The sequence below is a fragment of the Panulirus ornatus genome, chromosome 22, assembly GCF_036320965.1.
Source record: "Panulirus ornatus isolate Po-2019 chromosome 22, ASM3632096v1, whole genome shotgun sequence".
In the NCBI taxonomy this organism is placed as follows: Eukaryota; Metazoa; Arthropoda; class Malacostraca; order Decapoda; family Palinuridae; genus Panulirus; species Panulirus ornatus.
Genome location: NC_092245.1, coordinates 8,219,201 through 8,243,574, shown reverse-complemented (window position 1 = coordinate 8,243,574; position 24,374 = coordinate 8,219,201). Strand labels below are relative to the sequence as shown.

Below are 24,374 nucleotides of genomic sequence, written 5' to 3'. Positions count from 1 at the left end.
GATGAGAAAAGAAGAGTGATAAGCAGTAAGTATAAGAAACTTGGATGTTCTGGCTCTGAGTGAAACAAAGCTCAAGGGTAAAGGGCAAGATTGGTTTGGAAATGTTTTAGGAGTAAAGTCAGGGGTTGGTGAGAAGACAAGAACTAAGGAAAAAGTAGCACTACTCCCGAAGCAGCAATTGTGGGAGTGTGTGACAGAGTGCGAGGATGTAAATTCTAGATTGATGTTGGTATAACTGAAAGTGGATGGCTAGAGATGGGTGATTATTGGTGTTTATGTACCTGGAGAAAGATTATAAGAGGCAAGAGTTTTGGGAGCAGCTGAGTAACTACGTCAGCATTTTTGATGTACAAGACTGGGTATTAGCGGTGGGCGATTTAAATGCAGAGGTAAGTGATGTGGCAGTTTAGGGTATAATTGGAGTGCATGGGGTAATCAGTGTTATTAATGGAAATGGTGAAGAGCTTGAGGTGTTGTGAGCTGATAAAAACTGGTGACTGGGAATATCTCATTTAAAAAGAAGGTAATACACAAGTATACATATCTGAGCAGGAGAAATGGTTAATGGGCATTATTAGATTACATATTAATTGATAGGCATGTAAAAAAGAAACTTTTGGATATAAATGAGCTGATAGGGGCAGCTGTTGGGATATCTGATCACTATCTTGTAGAAGCAAGGGTGAAGATTTGTGGAGGTTTTCAAAAACGACGAAACAATGTTGGTGACAAGAAAGTGGTGAGAGTAAGTGACCTTGGAAAGGAGATCTTGTGTGAAGAAATACAAGTAAATACTGAGTGTAGAATGGCAAAAGGTGAGAGTAAATGAAGCGAAGGGAGTGAGACAGGAATGGCAAGCATTTTGGGATGCAGTGATGGCATGTGCAAGAGATGCATGTGGCATGCAAAAGGCTGCTAGCGAAGGAGAAAAGAGAGGTATTTGGGTAGTACTTACAGAGTGCAAATGATTGGTAGATATATAAGAGAAAGTGGCAAGAGGTCAAGAGGAAGGTGCATGGGGTTAAAAAAAGAGGGCAAGGGAGAGTATTATCGAAAGTACTATCAAAATGTTTTGGAAGGAGATAGATAACGTGAAAAAGACAAGAGAAGAAATGGGAACATCAGTGAAGGGGACAAAAGGGGGAGTGATGGCATGTAGTGAGGAAGTGAAGAGATGGAGTAAGTATTTTGAAGGACTGTCAAATGTGTCTGATGATAGCTCAGCACATGTAAAGTGTTTTGGTTGGGTGGTATGCAAAGTGAGACAGTATGAAGAGTGGTTTGGTGAAGAAAGAGATGCTGAAAGCCTTGTGTGGGATGAAATGTAGCAAGGCAGCTGGATTGGATGGTACTGCACTTGAATTCATTAAGAAAGGGGGGTGACTGTGTTGTTAATTGTTTGATAAGCATATCCAGTGTATGTACGGATCATGGCGAGGTGCCTGAAGATTGGAGGAATGCACAAATATTGCCACTGTATAAAGGCAAGGAGAATAAAGGTGAGCATTCAAACTAGAGAGGTATAAGTTTGTCGAGTATACCTGGTAAGTTGTATGGAAGGGTACTGAATGTCCTAAGGGTAAATTCAGAGCTTGGTGTGAGGCCCTAACTGCATCTGGAAACACTGTGCTGGAGTTGTCCTCTGTCAGTGGCTTGTCAAAAGTGAGGCACAAAAGGCTAAGAAGCAGCACTGGAGTCTACCAGTTATGCCAAGGAGTAAAAGTGCCAAGTGGTTGAGGGTGATGATGCTGAATGTAAACAGGATGAATAGTGAGAGTGAAAAGAGGGAGCTTGTGGAGAAGTTAAAAGTTGTAGCCTGGATGTGCTTGGGATTGAGGAAACCCATATTCTTGGGCAGGGTGTGTGGAGCAAAAATGGAAATGATGAATGCAAGTCATGAGAGGATGTGGAAGGAAGAGTGGTATGGTCAGGTATGAGTGAAAATTATCAGGGAAAAGGGAAAGAAAGATGTGTAATTCTGCCATCACCGAGAGTGTGGGAGGGTGTTACAAAGCATGGATGGAATGAATCAAGAATAGTGTGGGTGAAAGTAAAGACTGTAATTGTGAGGGATGCATGGGTATGTGTAAGTGCACCTGTGAATATGAAGACAATGAGGTAAGGATGAAATGAAGTGTTTCTACAGAAATTTGAATGATTGTATAAATGTTTTTGAGAATAAGAAAAACGTGGTCATAATAGGTGACATGAACACAAAAGTGGGATGTGATGAAATTGGTGAGATATTTGGCAAATGGGGAGAGTCTGTATTTAGTGAGAATGGAAGTTACTTGTGGATAGTTGTGCTGACAGGTTTATGTCTTGCAAACCCTTTTTCAGCACAAAGTTATCTTGTGGATATCTGTGCTGATAGGTGTTTATTCCATGCAAACATGTTTTTTCAGCATAAGATGATTCACAGATATACATGGATGAGGAATGATGGAAGAAAAGAGGAAAAGGCTTTGAGTGACTATGTGGCAGTGAATGAAAAATTGAGAAAGGATGTGCTAGATGCTAGAGTTGTGAGAGGATTCTTTGGAGACTCTGATCATTTCCCAGTTCTTGCGGGTATGCGGATCAGGGAGAAGTGGAGGTATGGCATAAGGAAGAATGGAGGGGTAAAAGTATTGGCAAACAAGAAGATGAATTGGAAAAATCCAGGTAGGAGTATGAAAGGAAGGTAACTGAAAGTTTAGATGGAAGTGCAATGAATGTATGAATGCAGTCATGTGTGAATAACTTATCTAAAATGTTTAAAGAAATACTATCCAAGGTTTCAGAATTACTAGTTGGTTACAAGGTTCTGAGATATAGGAATAAAAAGGGCAATGCATGGTGAATGGAAGAGATTACAAATGCTGAGAAAAAGAAGAAAAAGGCATATGGTAGATTGCTAGATAGGAATATACCAGTGGAAGTTCAGAAAAAGAGGGAGGAAAAATATAAAATACAGACAAGGAATGTTAAGAAGCTGATAAAGAAAAGCAAAGGAAAAGAAGATGAAAATTTTACATGAGTTCACATGAGAAATACAGACAACAGGAGACCTGATTGGCCCACAACTGGGTTGTATGGTAAAAAAAAAAAAAAAAAGTCTAACGACATAAAAATGTAATTCCTCTCATAATTCTTTTAAACTATCACTGACTCCCTGCTGCTGCATTAGCCTTCTACCGTCTCCATTACTGCTGGAAGGAGGTGAAAAAGGAAAGAGGTGGTCGTAAGGTTGGAAATGTCAATGTGAGAAGTAAGAAAGGGGAGTTGCTGAATCAGGAGAAAGAAGTGAAAGGAAGATAGAAAGAGTATTTTGAAGAACTGATGAATGTTGTTACAAGCATGGGTATGGAGGATAGAAGGAAGAGGATACAAGTGCAAGGGCCTATAGCAAAAAGGGAGGTAAGAAGGGCAATAATGAAGCCGAATGTAGGAAAGGCACATGGAGTGGATGGGATTATGGATGAAATGCTGAAGTATGAAGGACAAAGAGTGATCTGATATGATATTTAGTATGAAAACAAAATGTTGTACCTGAGGATTGGGTGAAAGTTACTATTCCTTTATTCAAAGAAAAAGGGGCTAAGGATTTTTTTTGAAATTATAAGGGAATAAGTTTGTTAAGTATACCAGGAAAAGTGTATGCAAGAACCCTGATTGATAGAATGATGGAAGTGAATGAATGCCGAACAAGTGAGGAGCAATGGGGTTTTATGAAAGGTAAGATATGTGTGGATCAGATTTTTGTGTTAAAGATGACCATGGAAAAGTATGTAGCAAAAGGTGCAAAGTTATATGGAGCTTTTATGGATCTGGTGAAAGCATATGACAGAGTTGAGTAAAATGCTTTAAGGAATGTGTTAAGGATATATGAGTAGGAGAACAACTGTTGGATGGTTTAAAAGCCTTCTACAGAGGAGCAAATGCATATGTAAGAGTGGATGAAGAGTTGAGCAAAAGTTTTGGTATACATGTGGGTGTGAGCCAAGGCTGCATGATGTCACCATGGCTTTTTAATATATATACATGAATGGAGTGATAAGAGAGATGAAAGCAAAACTAAAAGAAGAGGAGTGCAGAGATGGAATGTAGCAGTGAGATATGGTGGCTAGTGGCAAGCCTGTTTGCATATGATACTGTGTTGTTTGTTGAGAGTGAAGAGGAGTTGCAGAAGGTTGTAAGAGTGTTCTACGATGTGTGTAAGCATAAGCAGTTGAAGGTAAATGCAAGTAAAAGTAAAGTAATGGTATTTGAGAGGAAACAAAGTGAAAGTATAGATTTTTGTATAACCATATGGAGTAAAAGAAGAAGTGTACTAAATTGTGCTTTGAATATGGAAGAGATGAGAGAACTTAAGTATTTAGGAGCTGTCTTGGGTACATTTGGTGATATGGAAGGAGAAATATGGGAGAGAGCAGTACAGGGTAATAGAGTCTGAGTCCCAGAGGTCAAAAATCCAACTGTAGAAATGAGCTATTTTGGGAAGAGCATGTAGTGTAACTAGATGGAGTGAAGAAAGAAATGAACAGGTGTATGAGAGATATGATATGGCAGGGAATACAAAGGGAATGTATTGTGGTGTATTAGAGTAGGTGAAACATAATACTTCGAGGTATGTGGAAAGAATGCAAGATTGGGTAGTTACAAGGAGAAAGTATGATAGTACAATCAGAAGGGCTGGTGTGAGAGGAAAACCACCAGTGACAAAGGCACAGAGAGTGGAAGAATACTAGAGGGAGAGAAATGGTGGAAGAATGCATGGAATGGTGTATGCGAGGGACAGGGATATGTGGAGACTCTTTTGCCATGGCCACCCCTTGATGGGAGTTCTTGGGAGAACAGGAATCAGAGATATAGATAGATAGAGAATTAGGGCAAAAGCTAAGGAAGGAGAAGCACTACTGTTGATGCAGTAGTTGTGAGAATGCATGAAAGAGTGTAATGAAATGAGCCCTACAATAATGTGGGTAAACTGAAAGTGGATTGCCTGAGATGGATGATTATTAGTGCTTAAGAGGAGAAAGATGATGAGGGACAAGTGTTTTGGGAATAGCTGAGTGGGTGTGTCAACAAGTCTGATGCAAAGCACCAGGTATTACTGATGGGTTATTCAAATGCAAAAGTGAAAAATGTGGCAGATGAGGGAATCACTGGAGAGCATGGAGTATTCGGTAATTGAAAATGACAAACAACTTGTAGAGTTGTGTGCTCAAAAAGGACTAGTGATTGGAAATACCTGTTTTAAGAAGGAACATACATAATCAGACATGGGGGAATAGGAAAGATGGGACATGGGCATTATTGAGTTTCACAACTGAGTTACATATTTGTCACATTAGTGCATTACATTGTTGATTACATAACTGAGAGTGGGCAAAAGAGAGACTCTTGAATGTAAAGGTGCAGAGAAGGGCAAATGGTGGAATGTGTGATCATTACAAGGGTGAAGATTTGTAGAAGTTTTCAGAACAGAGGGAACTATATGGGTGAGAAGAGTTGAAAGAAAGTGAGCTTGGGAAAGAGATTTGTGTGAAAAATACCATGGCACTGGATGTTAACAGACGACATAGTAAGGTCCCATGTGGTCACCAGCAGGAGACAAATACTGTGTAATATATGTATATTTCCATCATTTCATTAATTGGTGAGGTTAGATGAGGTTTTTAGGGTTCTGCTCATATTGTACAAGTGTACTATCTGCTTTCACATTTATCAACTCCATACCTTCTCTAATATACACAACCCTCATGACCTTATTTCATACAGCAAATGCCCCAAAGCATGCTCTACAACTGTTTTTGCAACATCAAACTATATATAGCACCAATAACATAAGCAGACATTTTCTAATGCTACTTTTGATGTGGAGCTAAATCACATTTTATCCATAATCATCTCTTAATACCAGCACTGATGCAGAACTGAAACATACTTTTACCAAGCGGCCTACTCTTTATAAGTTGGCGTTACATCCCTTAGAGATTATCTTTTTTCAAAATTTCTTTCATCAATAGTAGTACTACACTTTTCTTGAATTACACAGAATCTTATTTTCATTATCATTTTTATAATACTCAATTGCCATTTCCTGCGTCAGTGAGGCAGCACCAGGAACAAACAAAGAATGGCCCATCCACCCATATAAACACATATATACATAAATGCCCATATACAGACATATATATATATATTAACATATACATACATATCCCTGGGGATAGGGGAGAAAGAATACTTTCCACGCATTTCTCACCTTTCGTAGAAGGCGACTAAAGGGAATGGAAGCAGGGGCTGAAAACCCTCCCCTCCTTGAATTTTAACTTTCTAAAAGAGGAAACAGAAGGAGGAGTCACGCGGGGAGTGCTCATCCTCATCGAAGGCTCAGATTGGGGTGTCTAAATGTGTGTGGATGTAACCAAGATGAGAAGAAAGGAGAGGCAGGTAGTATGTTTGAGGAAGGGAACCTGGATGTTTTGGCTCTGAGTGAAACGAAGCTCAAGGGTAGAGGGGAAGAGTGGTTTGAGAATGTCCTGGGAGTAAAGTCAGGGGTTAGTGAGAGGACAAGAGCAAGGGAAGGAGTAGCACCATTCCTGAAACAGGAGTGGTGGGAGTATGTGATAGAGTGTAAGAAAGTAAACTCTAGATTGATATTGGTAAAACTGAAAGTGGATGGAGAGAGGTGGGTGATTATTGGTGCATATGCACCTGGGCATGAGAAGAAAGATCATGAGAGGCAAGTGTTTTGAGAGCAGCTGAGTGAGTGTGTTAGTAGTTTTGATGCACGAGACCCGAGTTATAGTGATGGGTGACTTGAATGAAAAGGTGAGTAATGTGGCAGTTGAGGGAATAATTGGTGTACATGGGGTGTTCAGTGTTGTAAATGGAAATGGAGAAGAGCTTGTAGATTTATGTGCTCAAAAAGGACTCGTGATTGGGAATACCTGGTTTAAAAAGAGAGATATACATAAGTATATGTATGTAAGTAGGAGAGATGGCCAGAGAGCGTTATTGGATTACGTGTTAGTTGATAGGTGCGTGAAAGAGAGACTTTTGGATGTTAATGTGCTGAGAGGTGCAACTGGAGGGATGTCTGATCATTATCTTGTGGAGGCTAAGGTGAAGATTTGTAGAGGTTTTCAGAAAAGAAGAGAGAATGTTGAGGTGAAAAGAGTGGTGAGAGTAAGTGAGCTTGGGAAGGAGACTTGTATGAGGAAGTATCAGGAGAGACTGAGTACAGAATGCAAAAAGGTGAGAACAAAGGAGGTAAGGGGAGTGGAAGAAGAAAGGGATGTATTTAGGGAAGCAGTGATGGCTTGCGCAAAAGATGCTTGTGGCATGAGAAGCGTTGGAGGTGGGCAGATTAGAAGGGGTAGTGAGTGGTGGGATGAAGAAATAAGATTATCAGTGAAAGAGAAGAGAGAGGCATTTGGATGACTTTTGCAGGGAAATAATGCAAATGAGTGGGAGATGTATAAAAGAAAGAGGCAGGAGGTCAAGAGAAAGGTGCAAGAGGTGAAAGAGGGCAAATGAGAGTTGGGGTGAGAGAGCATCATCAAATTTTAGGGAGAATAAAAAGATGTTTTGGAAGGAGGTAAATAAAGTGCGTAAGACAAGGGAACAAATGGGAACTTCAGTGAAGGGGGCAAGTGGAGAGGTGATAACAAGTAGTGGTGATGTGAAAAGGAGATAGAGTGAGTATTTTGAGGGTTTGTTGAGTGTGTTTGATGATAGAGTAGGCAGATATACAGGTGTTTTGGTCGAGGTGATATGCAAAGTGAGAGGGTTAAGGAAAATGATTTGGTAAACAGAGAAGAGGTAGTAAAAGCTTTGTGGAAGATGAAAGCCGGCAAGGCAGCAGGGTTTGGATGGTATTGCAGTGGAATTTGTTAAAAAAGGAGGTGACTGTATTGTTGACTGGTTGGTAAGGTTATTTAATGTATGTATGACTCAGAAGTGGTAGAGGATGTGTGGATCAGGTGTTTGCTTTGAAGAATGTATGTGAGAAATACTTAGAAAAGCAAATGGATTTGTATGTAGCATTTATGGATCTGGAGAAGGCATATGATAGAGTTGATAGAGATGCTCTGTGGAAGGTATTAAGAATATATGGTGTGGGAGGCAAGTTGTTAGAAGCAGTGAAAAGTTTTTATCGAGGATGTAAGGCATGTGTACGTGTAGGAAGAGAGGAAAGTGATTGGTTCTCAGTGAATGTAGGTTTGCGGCAGGGGTGTGTGATGTCTCCATGGTTGTTTAATTTGTTTATGGATGGGGTTGTAAGGGAGGTAAATGCAAGAGTCCTGGAAAGAGGGGCAAGTATGAAGTCTGTTGGGGATGAGAGAGCTTGGGAAGTGAGTCAGTTGTTGTTCGCTGATGATACAGCGCTGGTGGCTGATTCATGTGAGAAACTGCAGAAGCTGGTGACTGAGTTTGGTAAAGTGTGTGGAAGAAGAAAGTTGAGAGTAAATGTGAATAAGAGCAAGGTTATTAGGTACAGTAGGGGTGAGGGTCAAGTCAATTGGGAGGTGAGTTTGAATGGAGAAAAACTGGAGGAAGTAAAGTGTTTTAGATATCTGGGAGTGGATCTGTCAGCGGATGGAACCATGGAAGCGGAAGTGGATCATAGGGTGGGGGAGGGGGCGAAAATTTTGGGAGCCTTGAAAAATGTGTGGAAGTCGAGAACATTATCTCGGAAAGCAAAAATGGGTATGTTTGAGGGAATAGTGGTTCCAACAATGTTGTATGGTTGCGAGGCGTGGGCTATGGATAGAGATGTGCGCAGGAGGATGGATGTGCTGGAAATGAGATGTTTGAGGACAATGTGTGGTGTGAGGTGGTTTGATCGAGTAAGTAACGTAAGGGTAAGAGAGATGTGTGGAAATAAAAAGAGCGTGGTTGAGAGAGCAGAAGAGGGTGTTTTGAAATGGTTTGGGCACATGGAGAGAATGAGTGAGGAGAGATTGACCAAGAGGATATATGTGTCGGAGGTGGAGGGAACGAGGAGAAGAGGGAGACCAAATTGGAGGTGGAAAGATGGAGTGAAAAAGATTTTGTGTGATCGGGGCCTGAACATGCAGGAGGGTGAAAGGAGGGCAAGAAATAGAGTGAATTGGAGTCATGTGGTATACAGGGGTTGACGTGCTGTCAGTGGATTGAAGCAAGGCATGTGAAGCGTCTGGGGTAAACCATGGAAAGCTGTGTAGGTATGTATATTTGCGTGTGTGGACGTGTGTATGTACATGTGTATGGGGGGGGGGGGTTGGGCCATTTCTTTCGTCTGTTTCCTTGCGCTACCTCGCAAACGCGGGAGACAGCGACAAAGTATAAAAAAAAAAAAAAAAAAAAAATGACTCATGGTGAGGTGAATGAGGAGTGGCGGAATGCTTGCATAGTGCCATTGTACAAAGGCAAAGGGGATAAAAGTGAGTGCTCAAATTACGGAGGTATAAGTTTGTTGAGTATTCCTGAGAAATCATATGGGAGGGTATTGATTGAGAGGGTGAAGGCATGTACAGAGCATCAGATTGGGGAAGAGCAGTGTGGTTTCAGAAGTGGAAGAGGATGTGTGGATCAGGTGTTTGCTTTGAAGAATGTATGTGAGAAATACTTAGAAAAGCAAATGGATTTGTATGCAGCACTTATGGATCTAGTGAAGGCATATGACAGAGTTGATAGAAATGCTCTGTGGAAGGTATTAAGAATATATGGTGTGGGAGGCAAGCTGTTAGAACCAGTGAAAAGTTTTTATCGAGGATGTAAGGCATGTGGACGTGTAGGAAGAGAGGAAAGTGATTGGTTCTCAGTGAATGTAGGTTTGCGGCAGGGGTGTGTGAAGTCTCCATAGTTGTTTAATTTGTTTATGGATGGGGTTGTTAGGGAGGTGACTGCAAGAGGTTTGGAAAGAGGGGTAAGTATGCAGTCTGTTGTGGATGAGACAGCTTGGGAAGTGAGTCAGTTGTTGTTCACTGATGATGCAGCGCTGGTGGCTGATTCATGTGACAAACTGCAGAAGCTGGTGACTGAGTTTGGTAATGTGTGTGAAAGAAGAAAGCTGAGAGTACATGTGAATAAGAGCAAGGTTATTAGGTACAGTAGGGTTAAAGGACAAGTCAACTGGGAGGTAAGTTTGAATGGAGAAAAACTGGAGGAAGTGAAGTGTTTTAGATATCTGGGAGTGGATTTGGCAGCAGATGGAACCATGGAAGCGGAAGTGAATCATAGGGTGGGGGAGGGGGCAAAAGTTCTGGGAATGTTGGAGACTGTGTGGAAGTCGAGAACATTATCTCAGAAAGCAAAAATAGGTATGTTTGAAGGAATATTGGTTCCAACAATATTATATGGTTGCGAGGCGTGGGCTATGGATAGAGTTGTGCGCAGGAGGGTGGATGTGCTGGAAATGAGATGTTTGAGGACAATATGTGGTGTGAGGTGGTTTGATCGAATAAGTAATAATAGGGTAAGAGAGATGTGTGGTAATGAAAAGAGTGTGGTTGAGAGAGCAGAAGAGGGAGTGTTGAAATGGTTTGGTCACATGGAGAGAATGAGTGAGGAAAGATTGACCAAGAGGATATATGTGTCAGAGGTGGAGGGAACGAGGAGAAGTGGGAGACCAAATTAGAGGTGGAAAGATGGAGTGAAAAAGATTTTGAGTGAGCGGGGCCTGAACATGCAGGAGGGTGAAAGGCGTGCAAGGAATAGAGTGAATTGGAACGATGTGGTATACCGGGGTTGACGTGCTGTCAATGGATTGAACCAGGGCATGTGAAGCGTCTGGGGTAAACCATGGAAGGTTCTGTGGGGCCTGGATGTGGAAAGGGAGCTGTGGTTTCGGTGCATTATTACATGACAGCTAGAGACTGAATGTGAACAAAAGTGGCCTTTGTTGTCTTTTCCTAGCGCTACCTCGCGCACATTTGGGGGGAGGGGGTGGTTATTTTCATGTGTGGCGGGGTGGCAATGGAGTGAATAAGGGCAGACAGTACGAATTATGTGCATGTGTATATATGTATATGTCTGTGTGTGTATATATATGTATATGGGAGGATATTGATTGAGAGGGTGAAGGCATGTACAGAGCATCAGATTGGGGAAGAGCAGTGTGGTTTCAGAAGTGGTAGAGGATGTGTGGATCAGGTGTTTGCTTTGAAGAATGTATGTGAGAAATACTTAGAAAAGCAAATGGATTTGTATGTAGCATTTATGGATCTGGAGAAGGCATATGATAGAGTTGATAGAGATGCTCTGTGGAAGGTATTAAGAATATATGGTGTGGGAGGCAAGTTGTTAGAAGCAGTGAAAAGTTTTTATCGAGGATGTAAGGCATGTGTACGTGTAGGAAGAGAGGAAAGTGATTGGTTCTCAGTGAATGTAGGTTTGCGGCAGGGGTGTGTGATGTCTCCATGGTTGTTTAATTTGTTTATGGATGGGGTTGTGAGGGAGGTGAATGCAAGAGTTTTGGAAAGAGGGGCAAGTATGAAGTCTGTTGGGGATGAGAGAGCTTGGGAAGTGAGTCAGTTGTTGTTCGCTGATGATACAGTGCTGGTGGCTGATTCATGTGAGAAACTGCAGAAGCTGGTGACTGAGTTTGGTAAAGTGTGTGAAAGAAGAAAGTTAAGAGTAAATGTGAATAAGAGCAAGGTTATTAGGTACAGTAGGGTTGAGGGTCAAGTCAATTGGGAGGTGAGTTTGAATGGAGAAAAACTGGAGGAAGTGAAGTGTTTTAGATATCTGGGAGTGGATCTGGCAGCGGATGGAACCATGGAAGCGGAAGTGGATCATAGGGTGGGGGAGGGGGCGAAAATTCTGGGAGCCTTGAAGAATGTGTGGAAGTCGAGAACATTATCTCGGAAAGCAAAAATGGGTATGTTTGAAGGAATAGTGGTTCCAACAATGTTGTATGGTTGCGAGGCGTGGGCTATGGATAGAGTTGTGCGCAGGAGGATGGATGTGCTGGAAATGAGATGTTTGAGGACAATGTGTGGTGTGAGGTGGTTTGATCGAGTAAGTAACGTAAGGGTAAGAGAGATGTGTGGAAATAAAAAGAGCGTGGTTGAGAGAGCAGAAGAGGGTGTTTTGAAATGGTTCGGGTACATGGAGAGAATGAGTGAGGAAAGATTGACCAAGAGAATATATGTGTCGGAGGTGGAGGGAACGAGGAGAAGAGGGAGACCAAATTGGAGGTGGAAAGATGGAGTGAAAAAGATTTTGTGTGATCGGGGCCTGAACATGCAGGAGGGTGAAAGGAGGGCAAGGAATAGAGTGAATTGGAGCGATGTGGTATACCGGGGTTGACGTGCTGTCAGTGGATTGAATCAAGGCATGTGAAGCGTCTGGGGTAAACCATGGAAAGCTGTGTAGGTATGTATATTTGCGTGTGTGGACGTATGTATATACATGTGTATGGGGGCGGGTTGGGCCATTTCTTTCGTCTGTTTCCTTGCGCTACCTCGCAAACACGGGAGACAGCGACAAAGCAAAAAAAAAAAAAAAATTCATATACAAACACATACACAGACATTGACATATATACACATGTACATATTCATACTTGCCTGCCTTCATCCATTCCTGTCACCACTCTACCCCTCAGAAAATAGCATCGCTACCCCTGCTTCAGCAAGGTAGTGCCAGGAAAACAGACAAAAACACCACATTCGCTCACACTCAGTCTCTAGCTGTCGTGTGTAATGCACCAAAACCACAGCTCCCTATCCACATCCAGGCCCTACAGACATTTCCATGGTTTACCCCAAATGCTTCACATGCCCTGGTTCAGTCCATTGACAGCACATCGACCATGGTATACCACATCTTTCCAATTCACTCTATTCCTTGCAAGCCTCTCACCCTCCTGTATGTTCAAGTCCCAATTGCTCAAAATAGTTTTCACTCCATCCATCCACCTCCAATTTGGTCACCCACTTCTTGTTCTCTCCACCTCTGACACATATATCCTCTTTCTCAATCTTTCCTCACTCATTCTCTCCATATGTCCAAACAATTTCAACACACCCTCTTCTGCTCTTGCAACCATACTCTTTTTATTTTCACACATCTCTGATACTCTTTCATTACTCACTCGATGAAACCACCTCACACCACACATTGTCCTCAAACATTTCATTTCCAACACATCCAAACTCCTCCATACAACCCTATCTATAGCCCATGCCTCACAACTATATAACATTGGTGAAACCACTATTCCTTCAAACACCCATTTTTGTTCTCTGTGACAACGTTCTCTCCTACCATACGTCCTTCATCACTACCAGAACCTTTGCCATCTCCCCCACCCTGTGACTCACTTCTACTTCCATGGTTCTACTTGCTGCTAGGTCCACTCCCAGATATCTAAAACACTTCACTTCCTCCAATTTTTCTCCATTCAAACTTACATCCCAATTTACTTGTCCTTCAATGCTTCTGAACCTAATAACCTTGCTCTTATTTGCATTTACTCTTAACTTTCTCCTTACACACACTTTACCAAACTCAGTCAATAACTTCTGCAGTTTCTCACATGAATCAGCCACTAGAGCTGTATCATTGGTGAACAACAATTGACTCACTTCCCAACCCCTCTCATCCCCAACAGCCTGCATATTTGCCCCTCTCTCCAAAACTATTGCATTTACCTCCCTAATCATACCATCCAAAAACATATTAAATAACCATGGGGACATTGCACACCCCTGCCATAAACCAACATTCACTGGGAACCAATCACTCTCCTCTCTCCTTACTCATACACATGCCTTATATATTTGGTAAAAACTTTTCACTGCTTTTGGCAACTTACCCCAACACCGTATACTCTTAAAACCTTCCACAAAGCATCTCTATCAACTCTATTGTATGCCTTCTCCAGATCCATAAATGCTACATACAAATCCATCTATTTTTTCTAAGTATTTCTCACGTACATTCTTCAAAGCAAACACCTGATCCACACATCCTCTACCACTTCTGAAACCACAGTGCTCTTCCCCAGTCTGATGCTCTGTACAAGCCGTCACTCTCTCAATCAATACCCTCCCATATAATTTCCCAGGAATACTCAACAAACTTATGCCTCTGTAGTTCGAACACTCACCTTTATCCCCTTTGCCTTTGTACAATGGCACTATGCATGCATTGTGCCAATCCTCAGGCACATCACCATGGTCCAACAGTCACCCCCTTTTCTAATAAAGTCCACTGCAATACCTTCCAAACCTGCAGCTTTGCTGGATTTCGACCTGCGAAAAGCTTTCACTACCTCTTCTCTCTTTACTAATTAATTCTCCCTGACCCTCTCACTTTGCACACCACCCCAATAAATACACCCTATATCTGCCACTCTATCATCAAACACATTCAAGAAACCTTTAAATACTCACTCAATCTCCTTCTCACTTCATCCCTACCTGTTATTACCTCCCCACTTGCCCCCTTCACATATGTTCCCACTTGTTCTCTTGTCTTACACACATAATTCAACTCCTTCCAAAACATCTTTTCATTCTCCCTAAAATTTAATGACTAGGAGATGTATAAAAGAAAGAGGCAGGAGGTCAAGAGAAAGGTGCAAGATGTGAAAAAAGGAGAGATAGGTAGTATGTTTGAGGAAAGGAACCTGGATGTTTTGGCTCTGAGTGAAACGAAGCTCAAGGGTAGAGGGGAAGAGTGGTTTGGAATGTCTTGGGAGTAAAGTCAGGGGTTAGTGAGAGGACAAGAGCAAGGGAAGGAGTAGCAGTACTCCTGAAACAGGAGTTGTGGGAGTATGTGATAGAGTGTAAGAAAGTAAACTCTAGATTGATATTGGTAAAACTGAAAGTTGATGGAGAGAGATGGGTGATTATTGGTGCATATGCACCTGGGCATGAGAAGAAAGATCATGAGAGGCAAGTGTTTTGGGAGCAGCTGAATGAGTGTGTTAGTGGTTTTTGATGTACGAGACCGGGTTATAGTGATGGGTGATTTGAATGAAAAGGTGAGTAATGTGGCAGTTGAGGGAATAATTGGTATACATGGGGTGTTCAGTGTTGTAAATGGAAATGGAGAAGAGCTTGTAGATTTATGTGCTCAAAAAGGACTCGTGATTGGGAATACCTGGTTTAAAAAGAGAGATATACATAAGTATACTTATGTAAGTAGGAGAGATGGCCAGAGAGCGTTATTGGATTACGTGTAAGTTGATATGTGCGCGAAAGAGAGACTTTTGGATGTTAATGTGCTGAGAGGTGCAACTGGAGGGATGTCTGATCATTATCTTGTGGAGGCTAAGGTGAAGATTTGTAGAGGTTTTCAGAAAAAGAAGATGAAAATTTTACATGAGTTCACATGAGAAATACAGACAACAGGAGACCTGATTGGCCCACAACTGGGTTGTATGGTAAAAAAAAAAAAAAAGTCTAACGACATAAAAATGTAATTCCTCTCATAATTCTTTTAAACTATCACTGACTCCCTGCTGCTGCATTAGCTTCTACCGTCTCCATTACTGCTGGAAGGAGGTAAATAAAGTGCGTAAGACAAGGGAGCAAAATGGGAACTTCAGTGAAGGGGGCAAGTGGAGAGGTGATAACAAGTAGTGTGATTGTGAAAAGGAGATAGAGTGAGTATTTTGAAGGTTTGTTGAATGTGTTTGATGATAGAGTGGCAGATATACAGTGTTTTGGTCGAGGTGATATGCAAAGTGAGAGGGTTAGGAAAATGATTTGGTAAACAGAGAAGAGGTAGTAAAAGCTTTGTGGAAGATGAAAGCCGGCAAGGCAGCAGGTTTGGATGGTATTGCAGTGGAATTTGTTAAAAAAGGAGGTGACTGTATTGTTGACTGGTTGGTAAGGTTATTTAATGTATGTATGACTCAGAAGTGGTAGAGGATGTGTGGATCAGGTGTTTGCTTTGAAGAATGTATGTGAGAAATACTTAGAAAAGCAAATGGATTTGTATGTAGCATTTATGGATCTGGAGAAGGCATATGATAGAGTTGATAGAAATGCTCTGTGGAAGGTATTAAGAATATATGGTGTGGGAGGCAAGTTGTTAGAAGCAGTGAAAAGTTTTTATCGAGGATGTAAGGCATGTGTACGTGTAGGAAGAGAGGAAAGTGATTGGTTCTCAGTGAATGTAGGTTTGCGGCAGGGGTGTGTGATGTCTCCATGGTTGTTTAATTTGTTTATGGATGGGGTTGTTAGGGAGGTGAATGCAAGTGTTTTGGAAAGAGGGGCAAGTATGAAGTCTGTTGGGGATGAGAGAGCTTGGGAAGTGAGTCAGTTGTTGTTCGCTGATGATACAGCGCTGGTGGCTGATTCATGTGAGAAACTGCAGAAGCTGGTGACTGAGTTTGGTAATGTGTGTGAAAGAAGAAAGTTAAGAGTAAATGTGAATAAGAGCAAGGTTATTAGGTACAGTAGGGTTAAAGGACAAGTCAACTGGGAGGTAAGTTTGAATGGAGAAAAACTGGAGGAAGTGAAGTGTTTTAGATATCTGGGAGTGGATCTGGCAGCGGATGGAACCATGGAAGCGGAAGTGAATCATAGGGTGGGGGAGGGGGCGAAAATTCTGGGAGCCTTGAAGAATGTGTGGAAGTCGAGAACATTATCTCGGAAAGCAAAAATGGGTATGTTTGAAGGAATAGTGGTTCCAACAATGTTGTATGGTTGCGAGGCGTGGGCTATGGATAGAGTTGTGCGCAGGAGGGTGGATGTGCTGGAAATGAGATGTTTGAGGACAATGTGTGGTGTGAGGTGGTTTGATCGAGTAAGTAACGTAAGGGTAAGAGAGATGTGTGGAAATAAAAAGAGCGTGGTTGAGAGAGCAGAAGAGGGTGTTTTGAAATGGTTTGGGCACATGGAGAGAATGAGTGAGGAAAGATTGACCAAGAGGATATATGTGTCAGAGGTGGAGGGAACGAGGAGAAGTGGGAGACCAAATTAGAGGTGGAAAGATGGAGTGAAAAAGATTTTGTGTGATCGGGGCCTGAACATGCAGGAGGGTGAAAGGAGGGCAAGAAATAGAGTGAATTGGAGCGATGTGGTATACCGGGGTTGACGTGCTGTCAGTGGATTGAATCAAGGCATGTGAAGCGTCTGGGGTAAACCATGGAAAGCTGTGTAGGTATGTATATTTGCGTGTGTGGACGTATGTATATACATGTGTATGTGGGTGGGTTGGGCCATTCTTTCATCTGTTTCCTTGCGCTACCTCGCAAACGCGGGAGACAGCGACAAAGCAAAAAAAAAAAAAAAAAAAAATTCATATACAAACACATACACAGACATTGACATATATACACATAATTCAACTCCTTCCAAAACATCTTTTCATTCTCCCTAAAATTTAATGACTAGGAGATGTATAAAAGAAAGAGGCAGGAGAATCTTATTTAATACAGCAAATACAGTACCATACAAATAATACAGTACCATACAAATCAATACAGGAAAACACTTACAGTACATGACATGGTTGAGGAGCATGCTGACTGAGGCCTACTGAGTGAGGATGAATGGTGGTGGAGTTGTTCAAATGGAGAGATGGAGACTGCTGGTTTGCCTCTCTTTACATACAAGTGAAACTGGCTGATCTTCCTCCCTCATGAAGAACACATTGTCTGTTGAATCTCTGCTGGAAAGATTCTTTGTAGCATTAATGGATAATAATTAAGAGCCTGTTCAATAAAGAGCTGAGCTATCTAGATCATTATTAATGAATCTAGCAAGAGTCTTGTCAGCATACTGGAACACCTCAGGCAATAATCATAATGTTTTGTTTAACATTCCTGTGGATAGTGTATCATTTACTTCATCATTCTTCAATTCTTCCTTGGTTCATTCTTGATCCAGCTTCATTAAATCCTCATTTGATAATGGCTGTGCTTGGAACTCAGGTGTTGTTTACATGATTTATGTACAAAAGATGGCTAACTGTCATGCTTTCCAGATTGTGCACATAGTTTAAAAAATGTCTTTTTAAGAATTTCTACATTATAATGTTAAATATATTCTGTAACTCTTTATGGATACCGTTTACTCATTTTTTTTTACAAAAAAACATAAAAACAAAACAACAAACAAACATCATAATGTATGGACCTTTCAGTATATATTACAAAAGAAGGGTTAAATTATGAACAATAGTTTTCTTTCATTTTACTGTAAGGGCACATCCTCTTTACACTTTCCATTACATTCAGCCAGGCACATAAATATTTCTCCTCAAAAATAGTATATATGCAAAAGCAAGCTTCAATTATTGATAATTTGCAATGCAAAAAGAGGGTTAAAGGAACTGAGACCACTCAATTTTTGCCATACATTATAAAGGGCATATCCTCTCCATGGGTTACAAGTGTATTCTTCCTGACCCACAACACGGTACATTGGCAAAACAGTGCAAACATAATACATATGGGTTTTTCAGTTTCAAAAAAGCTGCACTGCAATTCAAGAGTTAATCATCTTATGTCACCAATTTCTCCACATCTACTGCTATAGGTATATTCTGTTCCTATTGCATTTAACAAGCACAAACATGAACTTCACCATCAAAATCACATATATTTTAGTGTATTTTTCATCTGTTGCAACTTAAGGACTAATTCATTATGGAATACTCACCTCTGTGTATAGTGTAGTAGGCAAATCCCTCGATGTTTTTCAGTTGTATTTAGTTTGGTTTGACATAGATTTCACTGCCAAAACTAAAACAAGGGCAAATATGATAAATATGCCACACAGTTTTCAATTATAATCAAGCACTGCAAGTCAAATATTAAACTGTGGCTCATTTGTATTTAGCTTGGCTTATTTTACATCATATTGACTAAACAGGGGACAATATGGAACATAAAATAATGTATTTCTAATTTATGAATAATTAGCATTGCATTTCAAGGGTAATCACTGTTGGCCACATTTCTCAATATGAACGTATATTGAAAGAGGTACATAATCATCGAGTTCCAACTGAACTTAAGGTGTCCCCATCATGAACTTCACTGACAAAATAAGGCAAAAATGGCACAAATGCCAATGTATTTTTCATATACAGAATATGCACTGCAATCTACAAGTGATATCATCTTAGGCCACTCATTATTCTGTACATACTACTATAAAGGGCACATCCCTTCTACATATTCCAAGTGCTTAGCCTAGCCAAACAGTGATTTCTCTAGCATAACAAAGAACACTCAGAGGTTACACAGTAAAGAATACTTTCAGCTATCAATACAAGTTGGATTCCTGAAAAATACTAAAGCAATAAAACAAAAAGCAAAATCATTTTACAGGTACTATAAGTCTATGGATAATTTTTGGTCAAAAATTCTCACATAAATGGTCCTGTGCTATTCTTGAATTACAAAAAAATTTATCTAATAAGTCAAATAACATAAAATATTGTAAAGTTCCAGTTTAGGGGCATTCAGCATTTGAGAGACACATCAATGATATATATATGCTTAGTCAATGTAAATTTAGTCCAGACATGCATGATTCATTTTGTCATTATTTACCTTAAAACAGTAAACAATGATAGCATGGAGGGCCCCTTCAATCTGAAAAATGAGATGTAAAAGTACATTAACTACAATCTAGATATAAACAGAACCTATGAAAATATCTCCTACATTCCCAAAGCAGCCTGAATTTACCTTACTGTAAATTATCTTTGAAATAATGATGCCTTCAGTTGCTGGGAAACTTGTTTGCTAATTGTCTCTACTATATTCACTGAGTGGTTCTGCTGCTTCTCACAGCAGACATACAACAGAGAAGAAGGAAGAAGAGAACATGGCTTTCATGGCTTTGTTATATTTCAATTAAGATCATGAAAATTAAGGTAAATCTTGTGCCATGGTGAAAGTACATAAGGTTTCTACTGGGCCTCTTTACTTGCAATAGTGTTTTGCTTACTTTTATCATACATTTTTCCTCATTACAACAGCCATCCAATAATTCATTCATGGCGGTAAATAGGCTCCAAGCCATGTTTGCCATATCTACTAAGGACAAGGAATCCACTGATATGTATTTCACCATATTCCATACTTTGTATCTGTGATGCCCTTAAACCAGAACTTTTTCAGAAAAATTTTAACAATGTAATTTATTAGTTTACCACAGTATCACTATGAGCTTTGGGAATGGCAACTTATTAGTACTTCAAATAGCACTTTGTGAATACAGTTAAACTTGTGGAAGAATGACTTTCTTCAACTTATACTGAATGATATCAAGCAAAGCATTAGAAAATCTCACCCAAATTCCCAAAGGAGCCTGAATTTACCTTACTGTTGATTATCTTTGAAAATATAATGCCTTCAGTTGCTAGATGTTTGCTAATTGTTTTTACTATGTTCAGTTGCTAGTTTTTTGCTAACTGTTTTTACTATGCTCATTGAGTATATCTACTGCCTCTCACAGTATGCAACCAACACAGAAGAAGAGAGAAGAGAACAATGTCTGTTATAATTCAATTAAGATCATGAAAATTCAGGTAAATCTCACCCCATGGTAAAGTTACATGAGGTTCCTACTGGTAATGTTTATTTAAAATGGTGTTTCACTTCCTACCACACATTTTCCCTCATTATAAAGATTTGAGCATCCCTAATCCAAAAATAAGAATTTAAAACTTTTTGAGTACCAACATTACGTTACAAGTTACCCTAAACACATTATTTTTTTTTTGATTAACAGTATTTCATATTTTTTACTGTTAAGTACTTCTGAGTGAATAAGTGTAAGAAAATCATTGATTATCAGTAGCATATAAATTCAGGAGTCAGGAAAGAAGGTGATGCTAAACAACAACAGACTGTCCACAAGGGCAGTGGAGGTTGTGACATCTTAACTTTTTGATGGCTGTGTTACACAAACTTTGGTTCACGCAGAGAATTATCAAAAATTTGTATATAGTGCCTTCAGGCTATGTGTATAAGGCGTGTACGAAACATATATAGATTTTATGTTTAGAATTGGGTCCCATCCCCAAGATATCTCATTGCATATATGCACATATATCTCAAAAATAAAAGAGAAAAAATCTGAAACACATCTGGTCCAAGGCATTTCAGATACGATATACTCAACTTGTTACACCCGTCCAATGATTTATTCATGGGGAAAAGTATGCCATAAATATTCCCCATATCTAAATCACTTCTACTGAGTATGAAGAATACCCTGATAAGTATTTCATCCTAATCCATACTTTATACCTGTAGTGCCACTAAAAAGATGAAACAAAGTAATTGATCAGTTTACCTCAGTATTGCTATGAGCTTTGGTAATGGCTACTTTTACCCAAGTGCTTTAAATAGCACTTTGTGAATACAGTTATGCCTGCAGAGGTATAGCACTTTGTGAATACAGTTATGCCAACAGAGGTATGATTTATTTTATCTTGTACTGAACGATATCAAACAAAGCAATTGTAATATATCTGAGAAACTGTAGGGTTAATAATTACAAAAGGTGATACATTTGTTCAAGAAAACAGAAATTGTGATAACCTTACCTCAACTCCCCAGCTGTCATGAATAATTGTATGTTTAATATTTTGGTCAAAATTTACTAGTGACACTGAAGAAAGTGCACCTGCCAACATGGCACAGCAAAGCCTTCAGTAAGAGAAATCTATGACACTGGTATATATATGCTATCATTTCAGCTACTGAGTAAGGTTTTTCTAATCTATATCAATACATTTTCACCAACTACATTACCTACTTTTACATTAACCTCATATTTCTTGTGATATACCTAATGATTATTACCTTGCATAGGTGAAATAAAGATCTGAAACATCTAATTCATTCTCTAAGCACTATACTAGCATTGCAGAACACAATCAATCAATATTCAAAGCTAACAGTGATGAAGAGCTGAACCAATAATCTAAAACATTTACCTGAAATGATTGAGGAGTTTGCCTACTGAGGCCTGCTAAGTGAGGGTTGAGGATGGTGGAGCTATGAAAATGAAGAAAGAAATAAGTTGCCTGCCTCTTTGTCTATGTTTTACTCTTCATCATCTTCCTTCTCATTTTCTTCTTCCTGTTGAAAAAACATTAAGATTTTGCTGAACTGTTGCCTTCTTACTGCCAGAAAATTCTTCTTTAGCATTCAGTAACACTGATCCCCATTCACTAAAGCACTACTTATCTGATAAGAGGCTGCATAGCACTTGAGCTCTCTTGTGTTATCCATCTGGTTCATACTGAAGATAACTAAGTTGAGTTTAGATTCATTTTGGTGAAATACACATTCTATTTCTCCAAGGATAGCACATGAAGTATAGCTACTGATACATAATTCCAATGTGGTCCTCATTATACATTAGCTCAAAGTAAAGAATAACGATGAGAGTACAAAAATACAAATGAACCAGATTAAAAACTATAATGATTTCATAGTTACCAAAAAAAAATAATGGAGTTGATCACAGTTACCAGCCCAGTCCAGAAGAATTAAAAATTAGTTGGAAGTACATTATGATTTACAGTACTTACCTTATTCTATAAAAATCATTTTACTTGTTTAACAAAAGCATATTTAGTTAGACATTATTAGAATAATAGTGGATGATCATTCCAAAAAAACTTCTTCTTCATACTATTCGCCATTTCCCGCATTAGCAGGTAGCGTTAAGAACAGAGGACTGGGCCTTAGAGGGAAGATCCTCACCTGGCCCACCTCTCTGTTCCTTCTTTTGGAAAGAAAAAAAAAAAAAAAAAAAAATTGAGAGGGGAGGATTTCCAGCCCCCCGCTCCCTTCCCTTTTAGTCGCCCTCTACGTGGGAAGTATTCTTTCTCCCCTATCCCCAGGGATATCCAAAAAAACTACACTGGTATATATAAATCTTACCTAACTTCTTACTCTAAGAATGTCATATGATAAATCACTTGCTCTTGTAGTCTTGGCCATTAGCATTCGTGATGTTATACATATATATGTCCATATTTCAACTATTCTACTCTGTATACTCTTACGAGAATACCAACAGCCCTAACTGCATCAAAACCAATATGAGGTTTTGGAGGAGCTTAAGCACACATTTCATGTTATTTTGCATAACCTGCAGCCTACACTTCAATTTCTTAGAAAAACCATGGTAACGGAAATGATAATATGCGACTTTTTTTAGTTTCATATCAAAATTGCAGGTTATCTATAAAGAAATTTTAGATTGAATGTCTAGTACTTTAGAAGTGATAGTCATCCAATAATGACTGGGCTACCGTTAAGGTTAAATAGGCTAAATACAACTTAATCTTATTTCCACGATTGTCTACCTTGATGGAATCAGTATCATCTGTCTGCTTTGAAACAAAGAACATGGATTCAGGTTTACCTAAATGAGATGATGATTTATTCCATCTCCAATGTCAGTGCTTTATTATCAAACTATTCTTTCCTAGTACCATCAATGTAGAGTTATTTGAGCACATAAGTTTTCACTTCACTGCCGGCCGCATCAAGTTTCAAACATAAACAAGAGAGGAAAGAGGTCTAAGTAAGGAACCTTGTGGAACTCCACGTCATGCCTCTGATATTAGACAGCGCTCCATCAAGATCTATGACGTGTCCTTATAGCTAAATATGATCATATGATTAACTATACAGAAATAATTCTGTTGATCTTATAATTACCATTATCTCAATATGAAAAATACGTTAAACATGTATCAGATACATGATATAGATCCAGACTGGACTCGTGCAAGACTAAGTTAAACACAGTATAGTAGTTCACAATAAGTACGAACACTACAAGTGATGGTAAGTACATACAAGACTATGTTACACACAGTATTGTGGTACACAAGTATGATCATCACAAGTGATGGTAAGTACGGACACAAACATGGCCTTGTCAACGTACTGGAAGGCCTGAGTCATAAATTTTGTGATCAAAATTCGTGGAAACTGGGCATCATTTACTTCATTCTTTACTAGTTCCTTCGTCCTAGCGTGAACCAACATCATTCAGTCCTTAAGACAATGGCTGTAGTAGGTCTCTAACGCTGTTTATTTACATTGTTTGTAAACAAAGACGTACCGGTCGATAGCACTTGTTTTCCCCGTAGGACGCTTAGGGTTACATGCGTGCATTTCTACATTTATTTAACAAAGTATGTAAAATATCATCTTTAAACTCTTACTATGGTAAACCTGAAAGTTATTGTACACGGCATGTGAAGAAGGATTTCAAATATTCTAGAAGAATACAGTGTGTCCATAATGTTGGTATCAGGATTAACCAGAACACAATTTTGCAGGTACCTTAACTAGGATATAACTCGATGAAAAAGTACGCGTCCCGCGCCATCCAGCCCACTAGCTTTCCTGGCCAAAGTTCTCACCCTGGTACCGATGCTCCACTGCC

General features: G+C 39.7%; 1 long non-coding RNA gene across 1 annotated transcript; it reads right to left on the bottom strand.

The window, feature by feature from the left end:
• Nucleotides 1-18,118: 18,118 nt before the first annotated feature.
• Nucleotides 18,119-24,058, bottom strand: LOC139756522 (uncharacterized). The gene is made up of 3 exons (XR_011714371.1): nt 23,871-24,058; nt 21,898-22,042; nt 18,119-19,540 (listed from the first exon to the last, which is right to left on the bottom strand). It is a non-coding gene; the product is annotated as an uncharacterized lncRNA (long non-coding RNA).
• Nucleotides 24,059-24,374: the final 316 nt, after the last annotated feature.